Source organism: Lutra lutra, chromosome 2 (genome assembly GCF_902655055.1).
Source record: "Lutra lutra chromosome 2, mLutLut1.2, whole genome shotgun sequence".
Lineage (NCBI taxonomy): Eukaryota > Metazoa > Chordata > Mammalia > Carnivora > Mustelidae > Lutra > Lutra lutra.
The window spans coordinates 31,946,710-31,969,792 of NC_062279.1; the positions used below are offsets into that span (position 1 = coordinate 31,946,710).

At 36.3% G+C, this 23,083-nt stretch overlaps 1 long non-coding RNA gene across 4 annotated transcripts in view; it reads left to right on the top strand.

Annotated features, from left to right (window-relative positions):
• The window catches only part of LOC125092674 (uncharacterized), a 373,116-nt gene that overhangs the window by 192,398 nt on the left and 157,635 nt on the right, over positions 1–23,083 (top strand). For 3 of the 4 annotated variants that reach the window (XR_007125036.1, XR_007125039.1, XR_007125042.1), the window contains exon 2: positions 7,193–7,227. The exons of the other annotated variant lie outside the window; for it this stretch is intronic. This is a non-coding gene — a long non-coding RNA (uncharacterized LOC125092674). The remainder of the gene's footprint in view (positions 1–7,192; positions 7,228–23,083) is intronic. 4 annotated transcript variants of the gene reach the window in all.

Consider the following 23,083-nt stretch of genomic DNA (forward strand, 5'->3'; position numbering starts at 1 on the left):
AGATGACTTTGATGATATTGAGGTATGTACCGTATATCCCTATACTTCAAAGAGTTTCGATCAAGAAAGGATGCTGTACTTTGTCAAATGCTTTTTCAGCATCTACTGAGAGTATCATATGGTTCTTGTTCTGTCTTTTATTAATGTATTGTATCAAATTGTTTGATTTGCAGATGTTGAACCAACCTTGCAGCCCTGGAATAAATCCCATTTGGTCATGGTGGATAATCCTTTTAATGTACTGTTGGATGCTATTGGCTAGTATTTTGGTGAGAATTTTTGCATCTGTGTTCATCAAGGATATTGGTCTGGAATTCTTTTTTAATGGGGTCTTTGTCTGGTTTTGGGATCAAGATAATGCTGGCCTCATAAAGTGAGTTTGGAAATTTTCCTTCCATTTTTATTTTTTGGAACAGTTTCAGGAAAATAGGAATTAATTCTTCTTTAAATGCTTGGTAGAATTCCCCTGGGAAGCTGTCTGGCCCTGGGCTCTTGTTTGTTGAGAGATTTTTGATGACTTTTTCAATCTCCTTACTGATTATGGGTCCTTTCAGGATTCCTTTTCTTCCTGATTCAGTTGTGGTAGTCTCTAGGAATGCCTCCATTTCTTCCAGATTGTCAAATTTGCTGGTGTATAGTTGCTCATAATATGTCCTTATAATTGTTTGTATTCTTTGGTGTTGGTTGTGATCTCTCCTCTTTCATTCCTGATTTTATTTATTTGGGTCCTTTCTCTTTCCTTTTTGATAAGTCTGGCCAGGGGTTTATCAATCTTATTAATTCTTTCAAAGAATAGTTGAAATAGTTTTGTTGATTTGTTCTATTATTTTTTTGGTTTCTATTTCATTGATTTCTGCTCTCATCTTTATCATTTCTCTTCTCCTGCTGGGTTTAGACTTTCTTTGTTATTCTTTCTCCAGTTCCTTTAGGTGTAGGGTTAGGTTGTGTACTTGAGACCTTTCTTGTCTCTTGAGAAAGGCTTGTATCGCTATATTTTTTCCTTCCACAACTGCCTTTGCTATTTCCCACAGATTTTGAACAGTTGTGTTTTCATTATCATTTGTTTCCATGAATTTTTAAAATTCTTCTTTAATTTCCTGGTTGACCCATTCATTTTTTTAGTAGGATGATCTTTAGCTTCCATGTATTTGGGTTCTTTCCAAATTTCCCCCTTTTTTTTAATAAATTTTATTTTTTTTAAACATATAATATATTTTTATCCCCAGGGGTACAGGTCTGTGAATCGCCAGGTTTACACATTTCACACAACTCACCATAGCACATACCCATCCCAATGTCCATAACCCCACCCCCCTCTCCCAACCCCCTCCCGCCATCAACCCTCAGTTTGTTTTCTGAGATTAAGAGTCACTTATGGTTTGTCTCCTTCCCAATCCCATCTTGTTTCATTTACTCTTCTCCTACCCCCTTAACCCCCCATGTTGCATCTCCTCTCCCTCATATCAGGGAGATCATATGATAATTGTCTTTCTCTGATTGACTTATTTGCTAAGCATGATACACTCTAGTTCCATCCACATCGTTGCAAATGGCAAAATTTCATTTCTTTTGATGGCTGCATAGTATTCCATTCTGTATATATACCACATCTTCTTTATCCATTCATCTGTTGATGGACATCTAGGTTCTTTCCATAGTTTGGCTATTGTAGACATTGCTGCTATAAACTTTCAGGTGCACGTGCCCCTTCAGATCACTACGTTTGTATCTTTAGGGTAAATACCCAGTAGTGCAATTGCTGGGTCATGGGGTAGTTCTATTTTCAACATTTTGAGGAACCTCCATGCTGTTTTCCAGAGTGGTTGCACCAGCTTGCATTCCCACCAACAGTGTAGGAGGGTTCCCCTTTCTCTGCATCCTCTCCAGCATCTGTCATTTCCTGACTTGTTAATTTTAGCCATTCTGACTGGTGTGAGGTGATATCTCATTGTGGTTTTGATTTGTATTTCCCTGATGCCGAGTGATGTGGAGCACTTTTTCATGTGTCTGTTGGCCATCTGGATGTCTTCTTTGCAGAAATGTCTGTTCATGTCCTCTGCCCATTTCTTGATTGGATTATTTGTTCTTTGGGTGTTGAGTTTGCTAAGCTCTTTATAGATTGTGGACACTAGCCCTTTATCTGATATGTCATTTGCAAATATCTTCTCCCATTCTGTCAGTTGTCTTTTGGTTTTGTTAACTGTTTCCTTTGCTGTGCAAAAGCTTTTGATCTTGATGAAATCCCAATAGTTCATTTTTGCCCTTGCTTCCCTTGCCTTTGGCGATGTTCCTAGGAAGATGTTGCTGCGGCTGAGGTCGAAGAGGTTGCTGCCTGTGTTCTGTTCAAGGATTTTGATGGATTCCTTTCTCACATTGAGGTCCTTCATCCATTTTGAGTCTATTTTCGTGTGTGGTGTAAGGAAATGATCCAATTTCATTTTTCTGCATGTGGCTGTCCAATTTTCCCAACACCATTTATTGAAGAGGCTGTCTTTTTTCCATTGGACATTCTTTCCTGCTTTGTCGAAGATGAGTTGACCATAGAATTGAGGGTCTATTTCTGGGCTCTCTATTCTGTTCCATTGATCTATGTGTCTGTTTTTGTGCCAGTACCATGCTGTCTTGATGATGACAGCTTTGTAATAGAGCTTGAAGTCCGGGATTGTGATGTCACCAACTTTGGCTTTCTTTTTCAATATTCCTTTGGCTATTCGAGGTCTTTTCTGGTTCCATATAAATTTTAGGATTATTTGTTCCATTTCTTTGAAAAAAATGGATGGTACTTTGATAGGAATTGCATGAAATGTGTCGATTGTTTTAGGTAGCATAGACATTTTCACAATATTTATTCTTCCAATCCAGGAGCATGGAACATTTTTCCATTTCTTTGTGTCTTCCTCAATTTCTTTCATGAGTACTTTATAGTTTTCTGAGTATAGATTCTTTGCCTCTTTGGTTAGGTTTATTCCTAGATATCTTACAGTTTGGGGTGCAATTGTAAATGGGATTTCCTCTTTAATTTCTCTTTCTTCTGTCTTGTTGTTGGTGTAGAGATATGCAACTGATTTCTGTGCATTGATTTTTATATCCTGACACTTTACTGAATTCCTGTACAAGTTCAAGCAGTTTTGGAGTGAAGTCTTTTGGGTTTTCCACATATAGTATCATATCATCTGTGAAGAGTGATAGTTTGATTTCTTCTTTGCTGATATGGATGCCTTTAATTTCCTTTTATGTCTGATTGCTGAGGCTAGGACTTCTAGTACTATGTTGAATAGCAGTGGTGATAATGGACATCCCTGCCGTGTTCCTGACCTTAACGGAAAAGCTTTCAGTTTTTCTCTATTGAGAATGATATTTGCGGTGGGTTTTTCATAGATGGCTTTGATAATATTGAGGTATGTGCTCTCTATCCCTACACTTTGAAGTTTTGATCACCAAATTTCCTCTTTTGATTGAGTTCTAGCTATAGAGCATTGTAGACTGAAAATATGCAGGGAATGATCTCAATCTGTTGGTACCACTTGAGACCTGATTTGTGACCCAGGATGTGATCTGTTCTGAAGAATGTTCCATGTGCACTAGAGAAGAATGTGTATTCTGTTGCTTTGGGGTGGAATGTTCTGAATAGATCTGTGATGTCTATCTGGTCCAGTGTGTCATTTAAAGCCTTTATTTCCTTGTTGATCTTTTGCTTGGATGATCTGTCCATTTCAACGAGGGGGATATTATGGTCCCCTACTATTATTGTATTATGTCAATGTGTTCCTTTGATTTTGTTATTAATTGGTTTATATAGTTGGCTGCTCCCATGTTAGGGGCATAGATATTTGAAATTTTTAGATCTTCTTGCTGGACAGAGCCTTTGAATATGATATGGTGTCCTTCCTCATCTCTTATTATAGTCTCTGGCTTAAAATCTAATTTATCTGATAGAAGGATTGCCACCCCAGCTTTCTTTTGATGCCCATTAGCATGGTAAATTGTTTTCCACCCCCTCACTTTAAATCTGGAGGTGTCTTTGGGCCTAAAATAAGTTTCTTGTAGACAGCATATTGATGGGTTTTGGTTTTTTATCCATTCTGATACCCTGTGTCTTTTTATTGGGGGCATTTAGCTCATTTACATTCAGGGTAACTATTGAGAGGTATGAATTTAGTGCCATTGTATTGCCTGTAAGGTGACTGTTACTGTACATTGTCTCTGTCCCTTTCTGGTCTACTACTTTTAGGCTGTCTCTTTGCGTAAGGGCCCCTTTCAATATTTCCTGTAGAGCTGGTTTGGTGTTTACAAACTCTTAGTTTTTGTTTGTCCTAGAAGCTTTTTTTTTAATATTTTTACCATAGTATGTTATAGCCTTCTTGTCTGAGCTGCTTTCAGGATTTTCTCTTTGTCACTAAGACTTGTAAATTTTACTATTAGATGATTGGGTGTGGACCTATTTTTATTGATTTTTGAGGAGGGTTTTCTGTGCCTCCTGGATTTTGATGCTTGTTCCCTTTGCCATATTAGGGAAATTCTCTGCTATTATTTGCTCCAATATACCTTCTGCCCCCCATCTCTTTCTTCTTCTAGAATCCTGATTATTGTAATGTTGTTTCATCTTATGGTATCACTTATCTCTTAAATTCTCCCCTCGTGCTCCAGTAGTTGTTTATCTCTCTTTTGCTCAGCTTCTTTATTCTCCATCATTTGGTCTTCCATATCACTATTCTCTCTTCTGCCTCATTTATCCTAGCAGTAAGAGCCTCCATTTTTGATTGAGCCTCATTAATAGCTTTTTAAATTTCAGCTTGGTTAGATTTTAGTTCTTTTATTTCTCCAGAAAGGGCTTTTATTTCTCCAGACAGGGTTTCTCTAATATCTTCCATGCCTTTTTCGAGCCCAGCTTGCACCTTGAGAATCATCTTCTGAACTCTAGATCTGACCTATTACCAACATCTGTATTGATTAGGTCTCAAGCTTTCAGTACTGCCTCTTGTTGTTTTGTTTTGTTTTTTTGAGGTAAGTTTTTCTGCCTTGTCACTTTATCCAGATAAGAATATATGAATGAGAGAATAAAATACTAAAATACTAAAAGGGTTAGCCAAATCAGAAGAGACTGCAAATTGTGGGGAGATGAAAGGGGAGGTAAAAAGAAGTTAAATTAAAAAAAAAAAAGAAAAAATATATATTAGACTGGTGAATAGAGCAGAGCCACACACTTGATTTTGGGAGTATTTTGGTCTCTTAGAAGAAACTATCTCCCAAAATTTTAATGAAAGAAAATACACACACATATATATAAACAAAATATATAATTTATATACACAAAATACATAAATTGTATATAGTATAGATTATATATTTTGTGTATATATATACACAATATATAAACTATATATTTTGTGTGTGTATATATATATGTGCATATGTGCATATATATACACACACAAAAATAAGGATAAACATGATGAAGGGATGGAATATGATGTAAAGATGAAAATTTTTAAAAAATTCTTAAATGGAGTTGATAAGTTGGTTGGGAAAAGAAAAAAAAATAAATTGGAGAGGATTTGCTCAGGCTGGAGACTAGGACAAGCCCTCTGTTACACTTAGGGTACATTTTGATCTATTAGAAGAACTTGTATCCTAAAATTTTTTAGAAGATAAATGTGTACACAAGAGATAAAGTTAGATTCAAGGAAGGATAAAATATGACTATAATAATAAATGTTCAAAAAGATTTTTTAAAGAAAGGTATTGTTAAGATAAACTAGTTAAAAAAGGTTAAAAGTGGAAAGAATAAAAGTTAAAAAATTAGAATAAGAAAAAAATAAAATTAAAAATTTTAATTAACTTTGCAAGACTAGAGAATCATGGGGAGAAGGCCATGAAATCCATGTTTTGCTTTCCCCTCTTCTGGAATTCTGCCATTCTTGATAATTGAGCTTGGTCTTGGTTGGATGTTCTTGCTGATCTTCTCGGGGAGGGGCCTGTTGTAGTGATTCTCAAGTGTCTTTGCCAAGGTGGAATTTCACCACCCTTGCCAGGGGCTGGGCTAAGTAATCTGCTCCAGTTTGCTCTCAGGAGCTTTTGTTCCCTGAATGCTTTCCATAGAGCTCTGGAGGACAGGAATGAAAATGGTGGCCTCCTAACCTCTGGCCCAGAGGATCCGAGAGCTCGGGTCCCACTCCTCAGAAAAGTGATCAATCACTCCTGTCTCCCTGGTCTCCAGCCACGCTCCGAGCTCACCCAGCCTGTGACCAAACATTTCCATCTCTGGCATACAGTGTCATTTGGAATCTCCAAACCCAGCAGATCCCTGCCCCTCTTCCGGGGGCGTCTCCCTAGATCTAGCACTTGTAGGGTCCTTGCTCAAAGAGCAGTGGTCCAACTGTGCCACGGATCACAGTTTAAGGTAACCCTGAGTTGAGCGCTAACTCTTCAGCTCCATCTCTATAGCTGGCTTCCCGGCTCTGATAGCTGTGAGCTCTGCTACACTCAGACACCCTGATCCTTCTGTGACCCAATGGGACCTAAGACCACACTGTCCCAGCAAGGGCTCCACCCCCACTTAGCCTCTGGAGCAATGTCCCTCAGTGGAGCAGACTTCTAAGAGTTCTGATTTTGTGCTCCATTGTTCCACTGTTTGCTGGGAGCCGGCCCCTCCCATGCAGTCTATCTTCCCATCACTTTGGATTCACTTTTCCACAGGTCCTACCTTTCAGAAAGTGGATGATTTTCTGTTTTTAGAATTGCTGCTCTTCTTCTCTTCAATCTACTGTTGGATATGTAGGTGTTTGGAATGGTTTGATAATTATCTAGCTGAACTCCTGCTACCTGATGTCGTCTCACCCTGCTACTCCTCTGCCATCTTGACTCCTCCCCACCACTGAACAGACTTCTGTAGGATAGATTAGTTGTACCTATTCTAGAATTTCATATAAATAGAATAATACAGAGTGTACTATTTTATGTCTAACTTCTTTCCTGAGAATATGGATTTTCAGATTTATCCATCCATGTTTGCTATATATACCAGTAGTTCATTTCTTCCTATTTCAGATATTGTTCTATCATACAAATGTAGCAATTTATCTTTTCACCTGTTAATGGACATTTGAGTTTCAAGTTTTTGGCTATTATGAGTAAAGCTTCTATGAAAACTGGTAGAAATGTTTCTCTGAACATATGTTTTCATATTCCATAGGTATATACCTAAGAGTGGGATTGCCAAGGGTTTTGGTAAGTATATTTCAATTTTATATGAAATTGACAGACGTTTTCTAAAGCAGTTGTCCTATTTACCATTTTCATCAGCAATTAATGGGTACTGGTTGCTTCATATCCTTGTCAGCACTGGGTATTGTCGTGTTTTGTTTTCTGTCATTCTAATGGATGTGAAGTCATTTTAATTTGCACTTCTTTGGTGACCAATAGAACTGAACGTATTTTCATGAGCTAATTGGCAATTCACATACTCTTGTGAAGCACTTATTCAATTATTTGACTATGTTTTTTAAATTTTGTCTTCTTACTATTCAGTTGTAAGGGTTTATATTACATTCTGTGTATAAGTCCTTTCTTGCATGTCACAAATATTTTCTCCCAGTCTGTGGCTTACGTTTGTTTTCTTAACAGTGTCCTTTACTTGTGTGTGTGTATGTATGTATGCACATGTGCATATGTGCGCTTAAGTTTGACATTTTAACCATTTTTAAGTGTACAGTTCAGTGGTATCCATTATATTCACAATGTTGTGCAGTCATCACCATCTATTTCCAAAACTTTTTCATTACCGCAGATTCTATAGCCATTAAGCAATAATGGCTGATTCTTTCCTTCTCCCAGCCCCTGGTAGACTCTAATCTACTTTTGGTCTTTATTACTTTGCCTATTTCTGAGTATTTCATAGAAGTGGAATCATATAATATTTGTCCTTTTGTGTCTGGCTTCTTTTATATATTTTTTTTTATTTAAAGATTTTTATTTATTTATTTGACAGAGAGAGATCACAAGTAGGCAGAGAGGCAGGCAGAGAGGTGGGGGGAAGCAGGCTCCCTGCTGAACAGAGAGCCCAATGCGGGGCTTGATCCCAGGACCCTGGGATCATGACCTGAGCCGAAGGCAGAGGCTAACCCACTGAGCCACTCAGGCGCCCCTTGCATCTGGCTTCTTGTATGTAGTATGTTCTCATGATTCATCTATGTTGTAACATGTATCAGAACTTCATTTCTTTTTATTGCTGTCCTATGGTATGTATACCACTTTTTGTTTATCCATTTGTTTATTGCTAGATACTTGAGTTGTTTCTACCTTTTGGCTATTGGTACTAATGGTGCAATGAACATTGGCATACAAGTATCTCTCTGCATCCCTGTTTCTAATTATTTTGGGTATATATGTAGGAGTAGATTGCTGAGTCATGTGGTAATTCTATGTTTAGTTTTAGAGGATCTGTCATCCTGTTTTCCATAGCAACTGCACCATTTTATATCCCTGTCCACAATGTGTGAGAGTTCTAATTTTTCCACATCCTTGCCAGCACTTACCATTTTGCCTTGATTTTTAAAATAATCATCCCAGTAGGTGTGAAGTGGTATCTCATTGTAATTTTGATTGCATCTCCCTAATGACTAATGATGTTGAGGATCTTTTCAGGTGCTTATTTGTTATTAATACATCTTCAGTGTAACAATTTCTATTCAAGTCTTTTGCCCATTTTTAAGGTAGCTTTCATTGTTGTATTTTAGGAGTTCTTTATATATTTGGGAAACTCTTAGTAGATATGATTTGCAAATATTTTCTCTCAATCTGTAGGGTATCTTTTTACTTTCTTGACAATGTATTTTTATGCCCCCAAATTTTCATTTTAATGAAGTCTAAATTAATTACTTTTTTGGTCATTTGTGCCTTTTTTGTCATAGCTAAGATGCCAAATCTGATATTGTAGAGATTTGCCCTTGTGTTCTCCTTCATGAGTTTTATGGTTTTAGTTCTTACATTTGGGTCATTGATTCATTTTGAGTTAATTTATATGGATGATGTGACATAGAAATCCTGTTTTTTTTTTTTAATGTGGAAATCCAGTTGTTCTAGCACTATTTGTTGAAAATAGTATTCTTTCATCATTGAATGAACTTGGCACACTTGTCAAAATCAACATAGATGTATGAGTTGAATGGTGTCTTTAGAAGAGCAGAAAACTTTAATATTTTAATATTGTGAATGCCAATATATTAGTGCTATTTTTTCTAAGCCAGTATAAATAATCTTTCCTTACACAAAGGTTACAAAGAAAAAGTCTTTGTATAGATATTATTTGTATAGATGTTGTTCAGATTTTCTTTCTAAACAAATTTGTGTACATACTTAGATATTTCCTTCAATTTGTTTAGCTATCCTCTAATTTCTTAGTAATATTTTATCATTTTCAGTAGGGGGACATATGCTGTATAAGGATCCTTTTATCAAATGTATTCAGAAGCATTTTTTTTCTCTTTCTTGCTTTTGAGTGGTCTTATAAATGCCATTTAAAAATTTCATTTGTAGGGGCATCTGGGTGTCTCAGTTGGTTAAGTGTCTGATTCGTGATTTTAGCTCAGGTCATGATCTCAGTGTTGTGAGATCAGGCCCTACGACAAGCTCCACACTGGGTATGGAGCCTGCTTAAGTTTCTCTCTTGCCATCTGTTCCTCTCCACCATGCTCCTTCTGGCTCTGGCTCAAAGGAAAAAAAAAATCATGTATCATTATTGCTAATATAGAAATACATGGTGTGTGTGTTTGTGTGTGGTTGGTAACATTGCTAAATTCATTTATAACTTTTAATCAATTTTTTGGTATATTTTTAGATTTTCCACATAGACATTCATGGCAAGTATGAGTAAAAACATTTTCTCTTGTCCTTATTTTCTTTTCCTTCCCCTTTCTCCCTTCAAACTTTCTAATTTTATTTGTTTTCCTTGCCTTATTACACCAAACAGTACCTTTTAATACATTACTGGATAAAAGTAGTGAGAGTAAGTAGACTCACCTTCTCCCAACCCTAGGGATTCATTTGTCTTCAATTCATTAAGTATGAAGTTAGCTGTAGATTTTTTTGTCTGTGCTATTTGTCATGTTCAGGAGATTTTCTTCTCTTCCTAGTTGCTGGGTGTGTGTGTTTTGAAGAAAGGTTGAAACTTGCTGAGTATTTTATAGCCAATTCATTGCTGTTTTTTTTTTTAAGAATTAAAAAAAGTATTAAGTTCTCCTAATTTAATTATATTTCTATTAATCATCCTGTATATTGATGACATTTTGACATATGTTTAAATGATATGCTTCATGATATACAGATATGCCTAAATTTATATCTTTATTGTGGAATATATTTTTCTCAATCAAATAAGACTTTTTAAATTCTGTTTGTTTTTTAAACTTAATTCTAACATGTTTGGTATTAATATTGAATATCCTACTTACTTTCATTCTCCCTTGTATATCTTTCCCACTTCCTTCTAATTCAGCATTTATTGTAAAAAAAAAAAAGTGGATTTTTAAAAAGTTTTTATTTAATAAAGGAGAGCTTTTTTCTTTTAATAGATGCTTTAGGTTTAATGTTAGACTTTATGAACACGGTTAATACATATGATATAATAGATATAATAAAAGAAAGGAACTTGGCACTGAAGAAAAAGAACACATAACATTTTTGAAAACAAATAGGGCATATAAAAATAGGTCAAGAATTAATGCCTTAACAGAAATTCCAATTAACTCCTAAAGCAGATAAAATGCAGTCCATATGTCCCAAATATAATTCAATAAAAATAGAAGCCTAACATTTTTATACAGGTAGGACTTCAAGATGTTTCTTTTAAATAAATTGTTAAATATAGACATAGTCTAAATAGAAATTGACAACTATTTTGATGTTAAAAAACATTAAGGGCAGCATATATCAAAAGCTGTGGTATCTGTCTGGTCATAGTGAGCTGAAAAATGAGAGCATAAAAATACTATATTTTAAAATAAAAATGTAAAACAAATTATGTATATAAAACTAAGAAGCTGGGGGGGAGCAAAGCTAAGGGAAATAAAAGGAATAAGAGAGATAAAACTATAAAGTAATGAAAAACAGAAATAGAAAATAGAGGTGAATCAATAAAATAAAAAAGACTCTTTAAAATTATCAATAAAATGCATGAACTTGAGTAACTTTCACTCACACACAAAATACAAACAAATAACAGTAGGAATGAGAAAATAAATGATACTCTAAATTTAGTGCCAATTTAAATGTAGCTTATGTTAAAAATTGAGCACTTCAGCAAAAATCATTTTTTATTGATAAAAATTACCAAAGTCCAGGGTGCCTGGGTGGCTCAGTGTGTTAAAGCCTCTGCCTTCGGCTCTGGTCATGGTCTCAGGGTGTTGGGATCGAGCCTGGCACGGGGCTCTGTGCTCAGTGGGGAACCTGCTTCCCCCTCTCTGTCTGCCTGACTCTCTGCCTACTTGTGATCTCTGTCTGTCAAATACATAAATAAAATCTTAAAAAAAATTGAGTTGAGGGAAATTGGAAGGGGAGGTGAACCATGAGAGACTATGGACTCTGAAAAACAATCTGAGAGTTTTGAAGGGGTGGGGGGTGGGAGGTTGGGGGAACCAGGTGGTGGGTATTAGAGAGGGCACGGATTGCATGGAGCACTGGGTGTGGTGCAAAAACAATGAATACGGTTACGCTGAAAAGAAATAAAAAATAAAATAAAAAAATTGCCAAAGTCCACCTAAGGAATGGCACAAAATATTGATAGTACATGGGGAAAATATCGGAAGCTTATCTGCCATGACAAGGCTCAAACAGGGTCAAGTATTTTATGGGTGAGACTAACTGTACTTCTAGGGAAAAAATAATTTCCTTGTAATTTTTTTTTTAATTAGAAGAAAGGAATAGAATCTTTTTCAAAGCATTCTATAGATGTAATATAAGTCTGATATCAGAAATGAACAAAAATAGTACATAAAACTCATGAACACAGATATGAAAATCATAAATAAACTATTACCAAATTAATTTCAGGAATGCATTAGCAGACTACTAATTATGCTCAGGAGGTGTAGGCTGAGAATGCAAAAGCATTTCACATTATGAAACATATGCATTAATATAATTAGTACATTAACAAATTAAACTAGAAAAGTGAATAAACATCTCAATATGAATGAATAAAACAAGATTCATTGCAATATTATTGACTCAGAAAAAGGAAGCTCTTCGTAAGCTAGTTAGAGAAATACATTTTTTTAAACTTGGCTTTAAAAATCTACTGAAATCCTTAAGATATTTCACTGTGATTTATGATGTTTTTTTGTTTAATTAATTTACATTTATTATTATTTTTGATATTTGTTTTTTAAATTTAATTTTTTCAGTGTTCCAAGATTCATTGTAGGTGCAGCATGCCCAGTGCTCCATGCAATACGTGCCATCCTTAATACCAACCACCAGGCTTACCTAACCCCCAACCTCCCTCCCCTCCAAAACCTTAAGTTTGTTTTCACAGTCCACAGTCTCTCATGGTTCATCTCCCCTTCCAATTTCCGCCAATTCACTTTTCCTTTCTTTCTCTTAATGTCCTCCATGTTATTCCTTATGCTCCATAAGTAAGTGAAACCAATGATACTTTGACTTTCACTGCTTGATTTATTTCACTCAGCTTAATCTCCTCCAGTTCCATCCATGTTGACACAAAAGTCAGGTATTCATCTTTTCTGATGGAGGCATAATATTCTATTGTATATATGGATGAGATCTTCTTTATCCATTCATCTGTTGAAGGGCATCTTGGCTCTTTCCACAGTTTGGTGATTGTGACCATTGCTGCTATGAATATTGGGGTACAGATGGCCCTTCTCTTCATGGCATCTGTATCTTTGGGATAAATATGCAGTAGTGCAATTGCAGGATCATAGGGAAGCTCTATTTTTAATTTCTTGAGGAATCTCCACACCGTTCTCCAAAGAGGCTGCACCAACTTGCATTCCCACCAACAGTGTAAGAGGGTTCTCCTTTCTCCACATCCTCTCCAACACTTGTTGTGTCTTGTCTTGTTAATTTGGACCATTCTAACTGGTATAAGATGGTATCTTAGTGTAGTTTTGATTTGAATCTCCCTGATGGCTAATGATGATGAACATTTTTTACATGTGTCTGTTAGCCATTTGTATGTCTTTGGAGAAGTGTCTGTTCATGTCTTCTGCCCATTTTTCTTTTCTTTTTTTTTTTTTAATCATCTTTTTTTAAAATTTTCAGCATAACAGTATTCATTGTTTTTGTACCACACCCAGTGCTCCATGCAGTCCATGCCCTCTAATACCCACCACCTGGTTCCCCCAACCTCCCACCCCCGCCCCCACCTCTTCAAACCCTTCAGATTGTTTTTCAGAGTCCATAGTCTCTCATTGTTCACCTCCCCTTCCAATTTCCCCCAACTGCCTTTTCCTAACTCCCCATATCCTCCATGCTATATGTTATGCTCCACAAAGAAGTGAAACCATATGATAATTGACTCTCTCTGCTTGACTTATTTCACTCAGCATAATCTCTTCCAGTCCTGTCCATGTTGCTACAAAAGTTGGGTATTCATCCTTTCTGATGGAGGCATAATACTCCATAGTGTATATGGACCACATCTTCCTTATCCATTCATCCGTTGAAGGGCATCTTGGTTCTTTCCACAGTTTGGAGACTGTGGCCATTGCTGCTATAAACATTGGGGTACAGATGGCCCTTCTTTTCACTCCATCTGTATCTTTGGGGTAAATACCCAATAGTGCAATTTCAGGGTCATAGGGAAGCTCTATTTTTAATTTCTTGAGGAATCTCCACACCGTTCTCCAAAGAGGCTGCACCAACTTGCATTCCCACCAACAGTGTAAGAGGGTTCCCCTTTCTCCACATCCCCTCCAACACATGTTGTTTCCTGTCTTGCTAATTTTGGCCATTCTAACTGGTGTTAAGGTGATACCTCAATGTGGTTTTAATTTGAATCTCCCTGATGGCTAGTGATGATGAACATTTTTTCATGTGTCTGATAGCCATTTGTATGTCTTCATTGGAGAAGTGTCTGTTCATGTCTTCTGCCCATTTTTTGATATGATTATCTGTTTTGTGTGTGTTGAGTTTGAGGAGTTCTTTATAGATCCTGGATATCAACCTTTTGTCTGTACTGTCATTTGCAAATATCTTCTCCCATTCCGTGGGTTGCCTCTTTGTTTTCTTGACTGTTTCCTTTGCTGTGCAGAAGCTTTTGATTTTGATGTTTTCTTAAGTGTGGTTGATTGAATAGTATACCTCCCTCCAAACAAAAGTCCTAAGTCCTGCAACCCATGCATATGTTACCTTACATGGTAAAAGTGACTTTGCAGATGCGATCAAGTTAATGATTTCAAGATGGGAAGATGATCCTGGATTATGCGGGTGACAAGAGGTTAGGCCTAGGGGTTAGGAGGGCAATGTGGTGATGTAAGCAAGTGATGCGAAGGAGCCAATGCCAGGGAATGTTGGAGGCCTGCAGAGGCAGGGAACTGGTTCTTCCTTGAAGCTTCCAGAAGAAACTAGCTCTGCCAGTAGTGTTGATAGCCTAGCAGCTCATCTAGAACCTGACCTCCCAAACTGTACAAGAATACATTTCTGTTTCGAGTCAAAAAGTTTGTGGTAATTTATTACAGTAGTAGAAAGCTAATACAGAAAGAATTGTAGCAATCAGAAATAGAAAAAAGGTTCCCAGCTACTATGTTAGTACTGATATTTATTAATGAGATTGGACCATGAACTAAAAGGAAAGTAAAAGAATATGTCTCAGTACACACACACAGTATATATGACAAAGACAAACTATCTACCAAAAAAAAAAAAGAAAGAAAAGAAAAAAAAATCAACGAGAATCAATGGAAAAACTATCAGAACTAGTGAGAGTCCAGGAAAGTAGCCAGATAATAAATCAATATTGAAAAATCAATAGCTTTCTTATACACTAGCAATGGCCAATTTAAAATGTAATAGAAAAATGGGTCCCATTTAGAATAGGCACAAGGTCATTAAATACTTATGATTAGGTGTGACAAGAAACTTGTAAAACCTATTAAAAAAAACTATACAAGTTTACTGAAGGTCATAAAGCAAGCCCTGAAAAAAGGGGAAAGTTGAATTATATTCCTGGTTAAAAATGATTTAGTATTTGAAAGAGGTAAATGATCCCCCAAATTATTCTTCATATTAAGATTAAATTGAAAATAAAATATGGTTTTAAATATATTGTGGAGAAATATGCACAAAAAATTTATTTGAAAGGAAACCACTAGAAGATCATCCCACTAAAAATCAAAACAAATTATAGAATTACAGCAATTTAAACAGTTTGTTATTGCAGGAAATAAAATTGGTACAAAACAAAGTTCAGAAATGTTCAGGTTTTTATGAGAATTCAACTTATCAAAATTAGACATGAAGTAAGGTGTCAAAAGATAGAATACAGTACATTGATACTTTCACAATTGGGTATCCATTTGGAAAATTTTATTTAGTTCTCTGCATAACCTCATTAAAACCTGACTTACTGTAGATGGGGTCAAAAGCAAAATAGAAAACAGGTCCCTAAGGTTTTTAGAAGAAAAAACAGGAAAACATTAAAAATACTGGAATTGGAAAGACTTTCTCATTATAATATAAACCTAGAAGTGACAAGGGAGATAATCTGTATAGTTGACTGCACACGAATTACACATTTTATATTGTTTAAGAGATAAAATGAAAATAAATATGCCATCTATGAAATATAAAGTATTAATCATTAAATACATCCTACAAATCAACAAGAAAAGACTAGCAGTTGAAGAGAAAAATGAGCAAAGGACTTGAAGAAACAATTGAGACATCCAGACTTATACACAAATGCAGATGTCAACATTACTAATATTCACACTTGGCAAACAACTAAATGAATGATAATTAGAGGTCTGCAAGGTGATATAGTTAGAGCCTACTATATAACAAAATACCCTGAAACTTAGCAATTTATTTTTTTTTAAGATTTTATTTATTTATTTGACAGAGAGAGACAGTGAGCAAGGGAACACAAGCAGCGGGTAATGGGAGAGGGAGAAGCAGGCTTCCTGCCAAGCAGGGAGCCCAATGCGGGACTTGATCCAAGGACTGTGGGATCATGACCTGAGCTGAAGGCAGACGCCTAATGACTGAGCCACTCAGGAACCCCGAATTTAGCAATTTTAAACAGCATTTATTCATGTTTGTGTGATTAAGAATCTGGAAAGTGCTTGACTGTGTGTTTCTGGCTTGAAGTCTCTCACTTTTCTCTTTCACCGTTGGCTGAGGTTGAAAGATCCATTTCTAAGTTCACTCATGTTGTTACGGTCTTTGGTTCCTTGTGAGTTTTTGGTCTGAGGGTCTTCATCCCTTGCCATGGCACATGGGTCTCTGCAAAGAGTAACATGGCATCTTGATGCCCCCAGCCTCAAAGGAAAAGAGAGACTAATGTGAAAGTCACAGTCTTATCATGTCTCATCACGAAGATACTCTATTTCTTAAACATGAGTCAGTAAGTCCAGCCTGTGACCAAGGGAAAAGCATTACATCAGTGTGTGAATATCAGGATGTAGAGATCAGGAGGAGCCTTTTCGGAGGTTCTCATAATCTTAGTTGGAAAATAGTCTAGTGGAATTAATTTCAGAGAGCAGAGTGGTGATATCTTCTGAAGCTTAAAAGGCACAAATGCTGAACCCCAAATCCTGAAATCCCACTTTATAAATCTATTCTTTTCCCCTCTTTTTATTATTTATTTATTTATTTATATTTAATTAAAAAAAATTTTTTTGCTTCAAGTTTTTCTTTAAACTCTAGTTTGTTCATATGTAATGTAATATTGATTTCAGGCGTAAAATTTAGTGATTCATCACTTAATAACAACCAGTGCTCATTATAAGCACCTTTCTTAATCTGCATCACCCATTTAATCCATCTCCTGCCCACCTCCCCTCCATCAACCCTTGGTTTGTTTTCTATAGTTAAGAGTCTTTTATGGTTTGCTGCCCTCTCTTTTTACCCCTCTTCCACTATGTTCATCTGTTTTTTCTTAAATTCCACATACAAATGAAAGCATATGGTATTTGTCTTTCTCGGACTTTGCTTAGCATGATACATTCTAGCTCCATCTGTATCATTGCACATGACAAGAGTTCATTCTTTTTTATGGCTGAGTAATACTCCATTACACACACACACACACACACACACACACACACACACACACACATCTTTTTTATCCATTCATTAGTTGATGGACATTTGGGCTCTTTCCAGAATTTGGCTATTGTTGATAATGCTGCTGTAATCATTGGAATGCATGTGTTCCTTTGAATCAGTATTTTTCATCCTTTGGCTAAATACCTAGTATATAATTTCTAGATCAGAGGGTAGGTCTATTTTTAATATAAATCTATACTATAGACATTTTTGCACAAGTGTTTGAAGACAACATGCATGAGAATGTTCATAGAAAAAAATGCATTAGTGAAAATGAGAAGCAGCCTAAATTTTCAATTATGGATAAGCCAATTATGATACAGGGTATCTGTGGAGTTTGGTGCAATAGTTAGAATGAGGTCGAGTTATGTACTGTCAAGGAAAGTCTTTAAGCCATTTGGTAAGTTGATGAAAAACGAGTTACAGAACAATGCCTTGACTCCAGTGGAGTCTTATTAGATAAATTACAAATAAAAACAAAATTAAAAATAAATTTGAAAATAAAAACAAGTTTTTTGAATGCATATATTTAGAAATGGAATATTTTGCTTTATAAACTTATGACCTTGACATTCTTTTAAGGAAGAATATATTAGTTAAATAACTTTTTAAAATAAAAGAATACTTACAGGAGTAGGTAATTTTTAAAACAGTGATATTACTGATAACATTTTTAGTTTGATTGGATCCTAAAAACTTGGCATGCCTCAGCTTCAGATAAATATTATATAAGATGTAGATGTTTTTCTTTTATTGACTAGATATTGGTTACAGATCAGAATCTGAGATTATGTCTCCCATCTACTGTAAGCTTAAATTCAAGTACTGGAAAAAATATGTCACAGACAGTTTTAGATACTATCAGGTTAAGTCCTATTTTTATGACAATCTCTGCAGGAAGAGAACCTGATGGAAGATTAAACATGGAAGGTCAGCTGAATGGATTTTTCTTCTGATTAAAAAACAATGAGGGGTGCCTGGGTGGCTCAGTAGGTTAAGCCTCTGCCTTTGGCTCAGGTCATGATTTCAGGGTCCTGGGATTGAGCCCTGTGTCAGGCTCTCTGCTCAGCAGAGAACCTGCTTTCCTCTCGCTCTATGCCTGCCTCTCTGCCTACTTGTGATCTCTCTCTCTCTCTCTGTCCAATAAATAAATAAAATCCTTAAAACAACAACAACAACAACAACAACAACAAAACATAAAATATGAAGCCAGCCACGTTGAAGTTTTTAGTAAGGCACCAGTTATATGCTCCCTCTTCTCCTGACTCTTACAGTTACTATTTGGGTTTCTACTTTATGATAGTATAAAGAGTCCACATTAAATAATATTTTTAAAATATAAGTCCAAGTCCCACAAATTGTAGGGATATAGCTTGATGCAGTTTCACCAAAGGGAACACATGATGTGACTTTGAATTGAAAGAGATTGAACATTACCAGTATTGAGGGGAGCCCTTCATGCATGCACCCCTACCAGTCATTGTTTACCTCCTCATCCCACTGGAAAATACAATCCTGATTTCTTTTCTTTTTTTTTTTTTAAGATTTTATTTTTATTTATTTGACAGACAGAGATCACAAGTAGGCAGAGAGGCAGGCAGAGAGAGAGAGAGGAGGAAGCAGGCTCCCCGTGGAGCAGAGAGCCCGATGTGGGGCTCGATCCCAGGACTCTGGGATCATGACCTGAGCCGAAGGCAGAGGATTTAACCCACTAAGCCACCCAGGCGCCCCTACAATCCTGATTTCTAACATAATACAGTTGAAATTTATATGGATGGAATCATTCTAAATGCATTATATTATCTCACTCCTTTTTCTTAGTATTATGTTTGTAAGATGCACTTGTGTTGCATATAGCAACAATTTATCTGCATTATTACAGTGAATGGAGAATTTAGGTTGTTTTTTGTTTTTTGTTTTTCAATTTTTTGGCATTTACGAATTATGATGCCATGATCATTTTTGATCTTGTCTTTTGGTCTTATATATAGACATTTCTGTTGAGTATATACCTAGGTAAATAGGATATGCAGATGTCATACAAGTGGTTACTTCCAGTTTCCAAAATGATTTACTAAATTACACTCCTATCAGTGTTGAGTTTCCAAGTGCTTCATATCCTCCCAACACTTTTTACCAGAAGTTTATTTGTTTTTAAGCTTTTCTGCTGATTATTTAATGGAATTTCTTTTTCAATTTTTATTATTTATTTATTTATTTATTTATTTTTATAATCATTTTTTAATTTATTTTGAGCATAACAGTATTCATTGTTTCTGTACCACACCCAGTGCTCCATGCTATCCGTGCCCTCTCTAATATCTACCACCTGGTTCCCCCAACCTCCCACCCCCCCAACCTCTTCAAACCCTTCAGATTGTTTTTCAGAGTCCATAGTCTCTCATTGTTCACCTCCCCTTCCAATTTCCCCCAACTCCCTTCTCCTAACTCCCCATGTCCTCCATGCTATTTGTTATGCTCCACAAAGAAGTGAAACCATATGATAATTGACTCTCTCTGCTTGACTTATTTCACTCAGCATAATCTCTTCCAGTCCTGTCCATGTTGCTACAAAAGTTGAGTATTCATCCTTTCTGATGGAGGCATAATACTCCATAGTGTATATGGACCACATCTTCCTTATCCATTCGTCTGTTGAAGGGCATCTTGGTTCTTTCCATAGTTTGGAGACTGTGGCCATTGCTGCTATAAACATTGGGGTACAGATGGCCCTTCTTTTCACTCCATCTGTATCTTTGGGGTAAATACCGAGTAGTGCAATTTCAGGGTCATAGGGAAGCTCTATTTTTAATTTCTTGAGGAATCTCCACACCGTTCTAAAGAGGCTGCACCAACTTGCATTCCCACCAACAGTGTAAGAGGGTTCCCCTTTCTCCACATCCCCTCCAACACATGTTGTTTCCTGTCTTGCTAATTTTGGTCATTCTAACTGGTGTAAGGTGGTATCTCAATGTGGTTTTAATTTGAATCTCCCTGATGGCTAGTGATGATGAACATTTTTTCATGTGTCTGATAGCCATTTGTATGTCTTCATTGGAGAAGTGTCTGTTCATGTCTTCTGCCCATTTTTTGATATGATTATCTGTTTTGTGTGTGTTGAGTTTGAGGAGTTCTTTATAGATCCTGGATATCAACCTTTTGTCTGTACTGTCATTTGCAAATATCTTCTCCCATTCCGTGGGTTGCCTCTTTGTTTTCTTGACTGTTACCTTTGCTGTGCAGAAGCTTTTGATTTTGATGAAGTCCCAAAATTTTATTTTGGCTTTTGTTTCCTTTGCCTTTGGAGCCATATCTTGAAAGAAGTTGCTGTGGCTGATATTGAAGAGATTACTGCCTATGTTCTCCTCTAGGATTCTGATGGATTCCTGTCTCACATTGAGGTCTTTTATCCATTTTGAGTTTATCTTTGTGTACAGTGTAAGAGAATGGTCGAGTTTCATTCTTCTACATATAGCTGCCCAGTTTTCCAGCACCATTTATTGAAGAGACTGTCTTTTTTCCACTGTATATTTTTTCCTGTTTTGTTGAAGATTAACTGACCATAGAGTTGAGGGTCCATATCTGAGCTCTCTACTCTGTTCCTGGTCTATGTGTCTGTTTTTATGCCAGTACCATGCTGCCTTGGTGATCATAGCTTTGTAGTAAAGCTTGAAATCAGGTAACGTGATGCCCCCAGTTTTATTTTTTGTTTTTCAACATTTCCTTCGCGATTCGGGGTCTCTTCTGGTTCCATACAAATATTTGGATTATTTGCTCCAGCTCTTTGAAGAATACTGGTGGAATTTTGATTGGAATGGCATTAAAAGTATAGATTGCTCTAGGCAGTATAGACATTTTAACAATGTTTATTCTTCCGATCCAAGAGCATGGAATTTTTAATTGGATTTAATTTACATTTCCTTGATCATCAATGAAATTGAACATCTTTTAATAATTATTGTCCACTTTGATGTTTTGAAATACTTGATCAAATCTTTTGCCATTTTTTTCCTATTTTGTTAGTACCTTATGTTGATTTTTAGGAATTTTTAGGAATTCTTTATGTATACTGACTATGAATTCTTTGTCAGCAAATATTACAAACATCTTCTTCCACTGTGTTATGAGGCCAAGTTTAGAAGGTGATTATTTACTATTTTCAAGGTTAATCCTTTACTCAAGCATATGTTCTGCTTGCATATCTTCATCCTCTTGTAATAAATGTTAAATAAGCTCAACCCATTTGTACTCATCAAGAGAAATTTGTTTCCCCTCTATATATTTAAATCAACTAAGTACAGCTGCTCTATTCCTAGCTTCCATCTCTGTAAGAATATAGATCATGTCCCGTGTCTTTTCTGATCCCTCTTGGTTAAAATCTTTTGGTCCCACATTCACAAATAGCTATAATTAGCGAAGTCATTTTTCCAATCCTAAAGCTAGCTCAGGCTCTGAACTTCATCTATTCTCTCTTCTTCCCTCTTTATCTTGGTTCTGCTGTGGATAGTACCATTGCCTTGAATGTGTCTATGTTTTTATCCACACTTTTTCCATACAATGTTGCTCCTTCTTCCGCTTGCTGACTATGGTATAGGCCTCTGTCCAGGTCAGAGTCCAGGAAAGAAGAGAGGCAAATAGGATAAGATTTTTTTTGGTCATGCCTTGTATTATGATTAGGGGCTTCAACTCTCTGGGTCTGTTGGGTATTTAGCATTGACTTTCCCATGGATGCTTCCATAGGTTTTCAGAAGCTCCCAATAGATAAAATTCATTATCCTTAGACTCGGCACTGTACTTTTTCCAGCTGGGTGCTACTGTCTCAGCTCTGTCTGTTTTTTGATAATTCCTTCTATGAAGATTCTAATTCTTCTATGCTCTTAGGGTACCATGCCTTAGATAAATAGCTACAATCTCTTGTCCTTATATTTGTTAGTAAACTTTAGTTCACTGTAACCTACTCCCAAACCTAGAGGATGCATAGCAGCTTCTGTGCATAGTCTTGGTGAAGTTCTTCTCTTTTGACTTCATGTGAAAATAGAGTCACTGTTCCCTCTGAGGATAGTGTATTCTGAACACAGTTTTATCCCAGATCCTTCTTATGAATTCCTGACATTTCTAACACCTTTTATTCACTTGATGTTCATGAGTTGCTCTATTGATTCTGGGAATCTACTTTGAGATTTTTGCCTTATAGACTCTTTCACAGTATGCTCCAGTATCAATCATCATTTATATTATGACTCCTAGGTTGAAACTGCCAAATAATATCTTATTCATTCACTCATTTATTTATTCACTTACTCATTCATTCATGTATGCATACATTAAACAGATATTATTTAATATGTGCTAAACACTGCTTTTGACACTGGCTAGAGTAAAGAAAAGAGAAATATCAGAATATACCCTCTTTCTAGAGAGGAGACACACAAAAAGATTACATATAAGTTATATTTTACATTTGAACATGGCAAGTAAATGCAGAAAAATAAAGTAGGGAAGAAAAATAAGAGGTGGGTAGGGATACGGAGACAAGTGTAAATACAGTAGTCAAGGCAGGTCTCCTGGAAACAGGTAATCTGAGAGAAGATTTCTATGCAGAAAGTGTTTCAGACAGATAAGCTGAGTTGGGAGCACGCTTGGCTTGCGTGAGGGTTGTATGGGTGGCCAGTGGCTGGAATGGTGTGACAGAAAGCATGGAATCACTGGAGTGCAGGAGAGTTGACTGCTATTCTTTTGGCCCTCCCCTTCCCCCAGTAACAAAGGAAGGTTTTTGAAGGATTAGAATAGAAGAGTG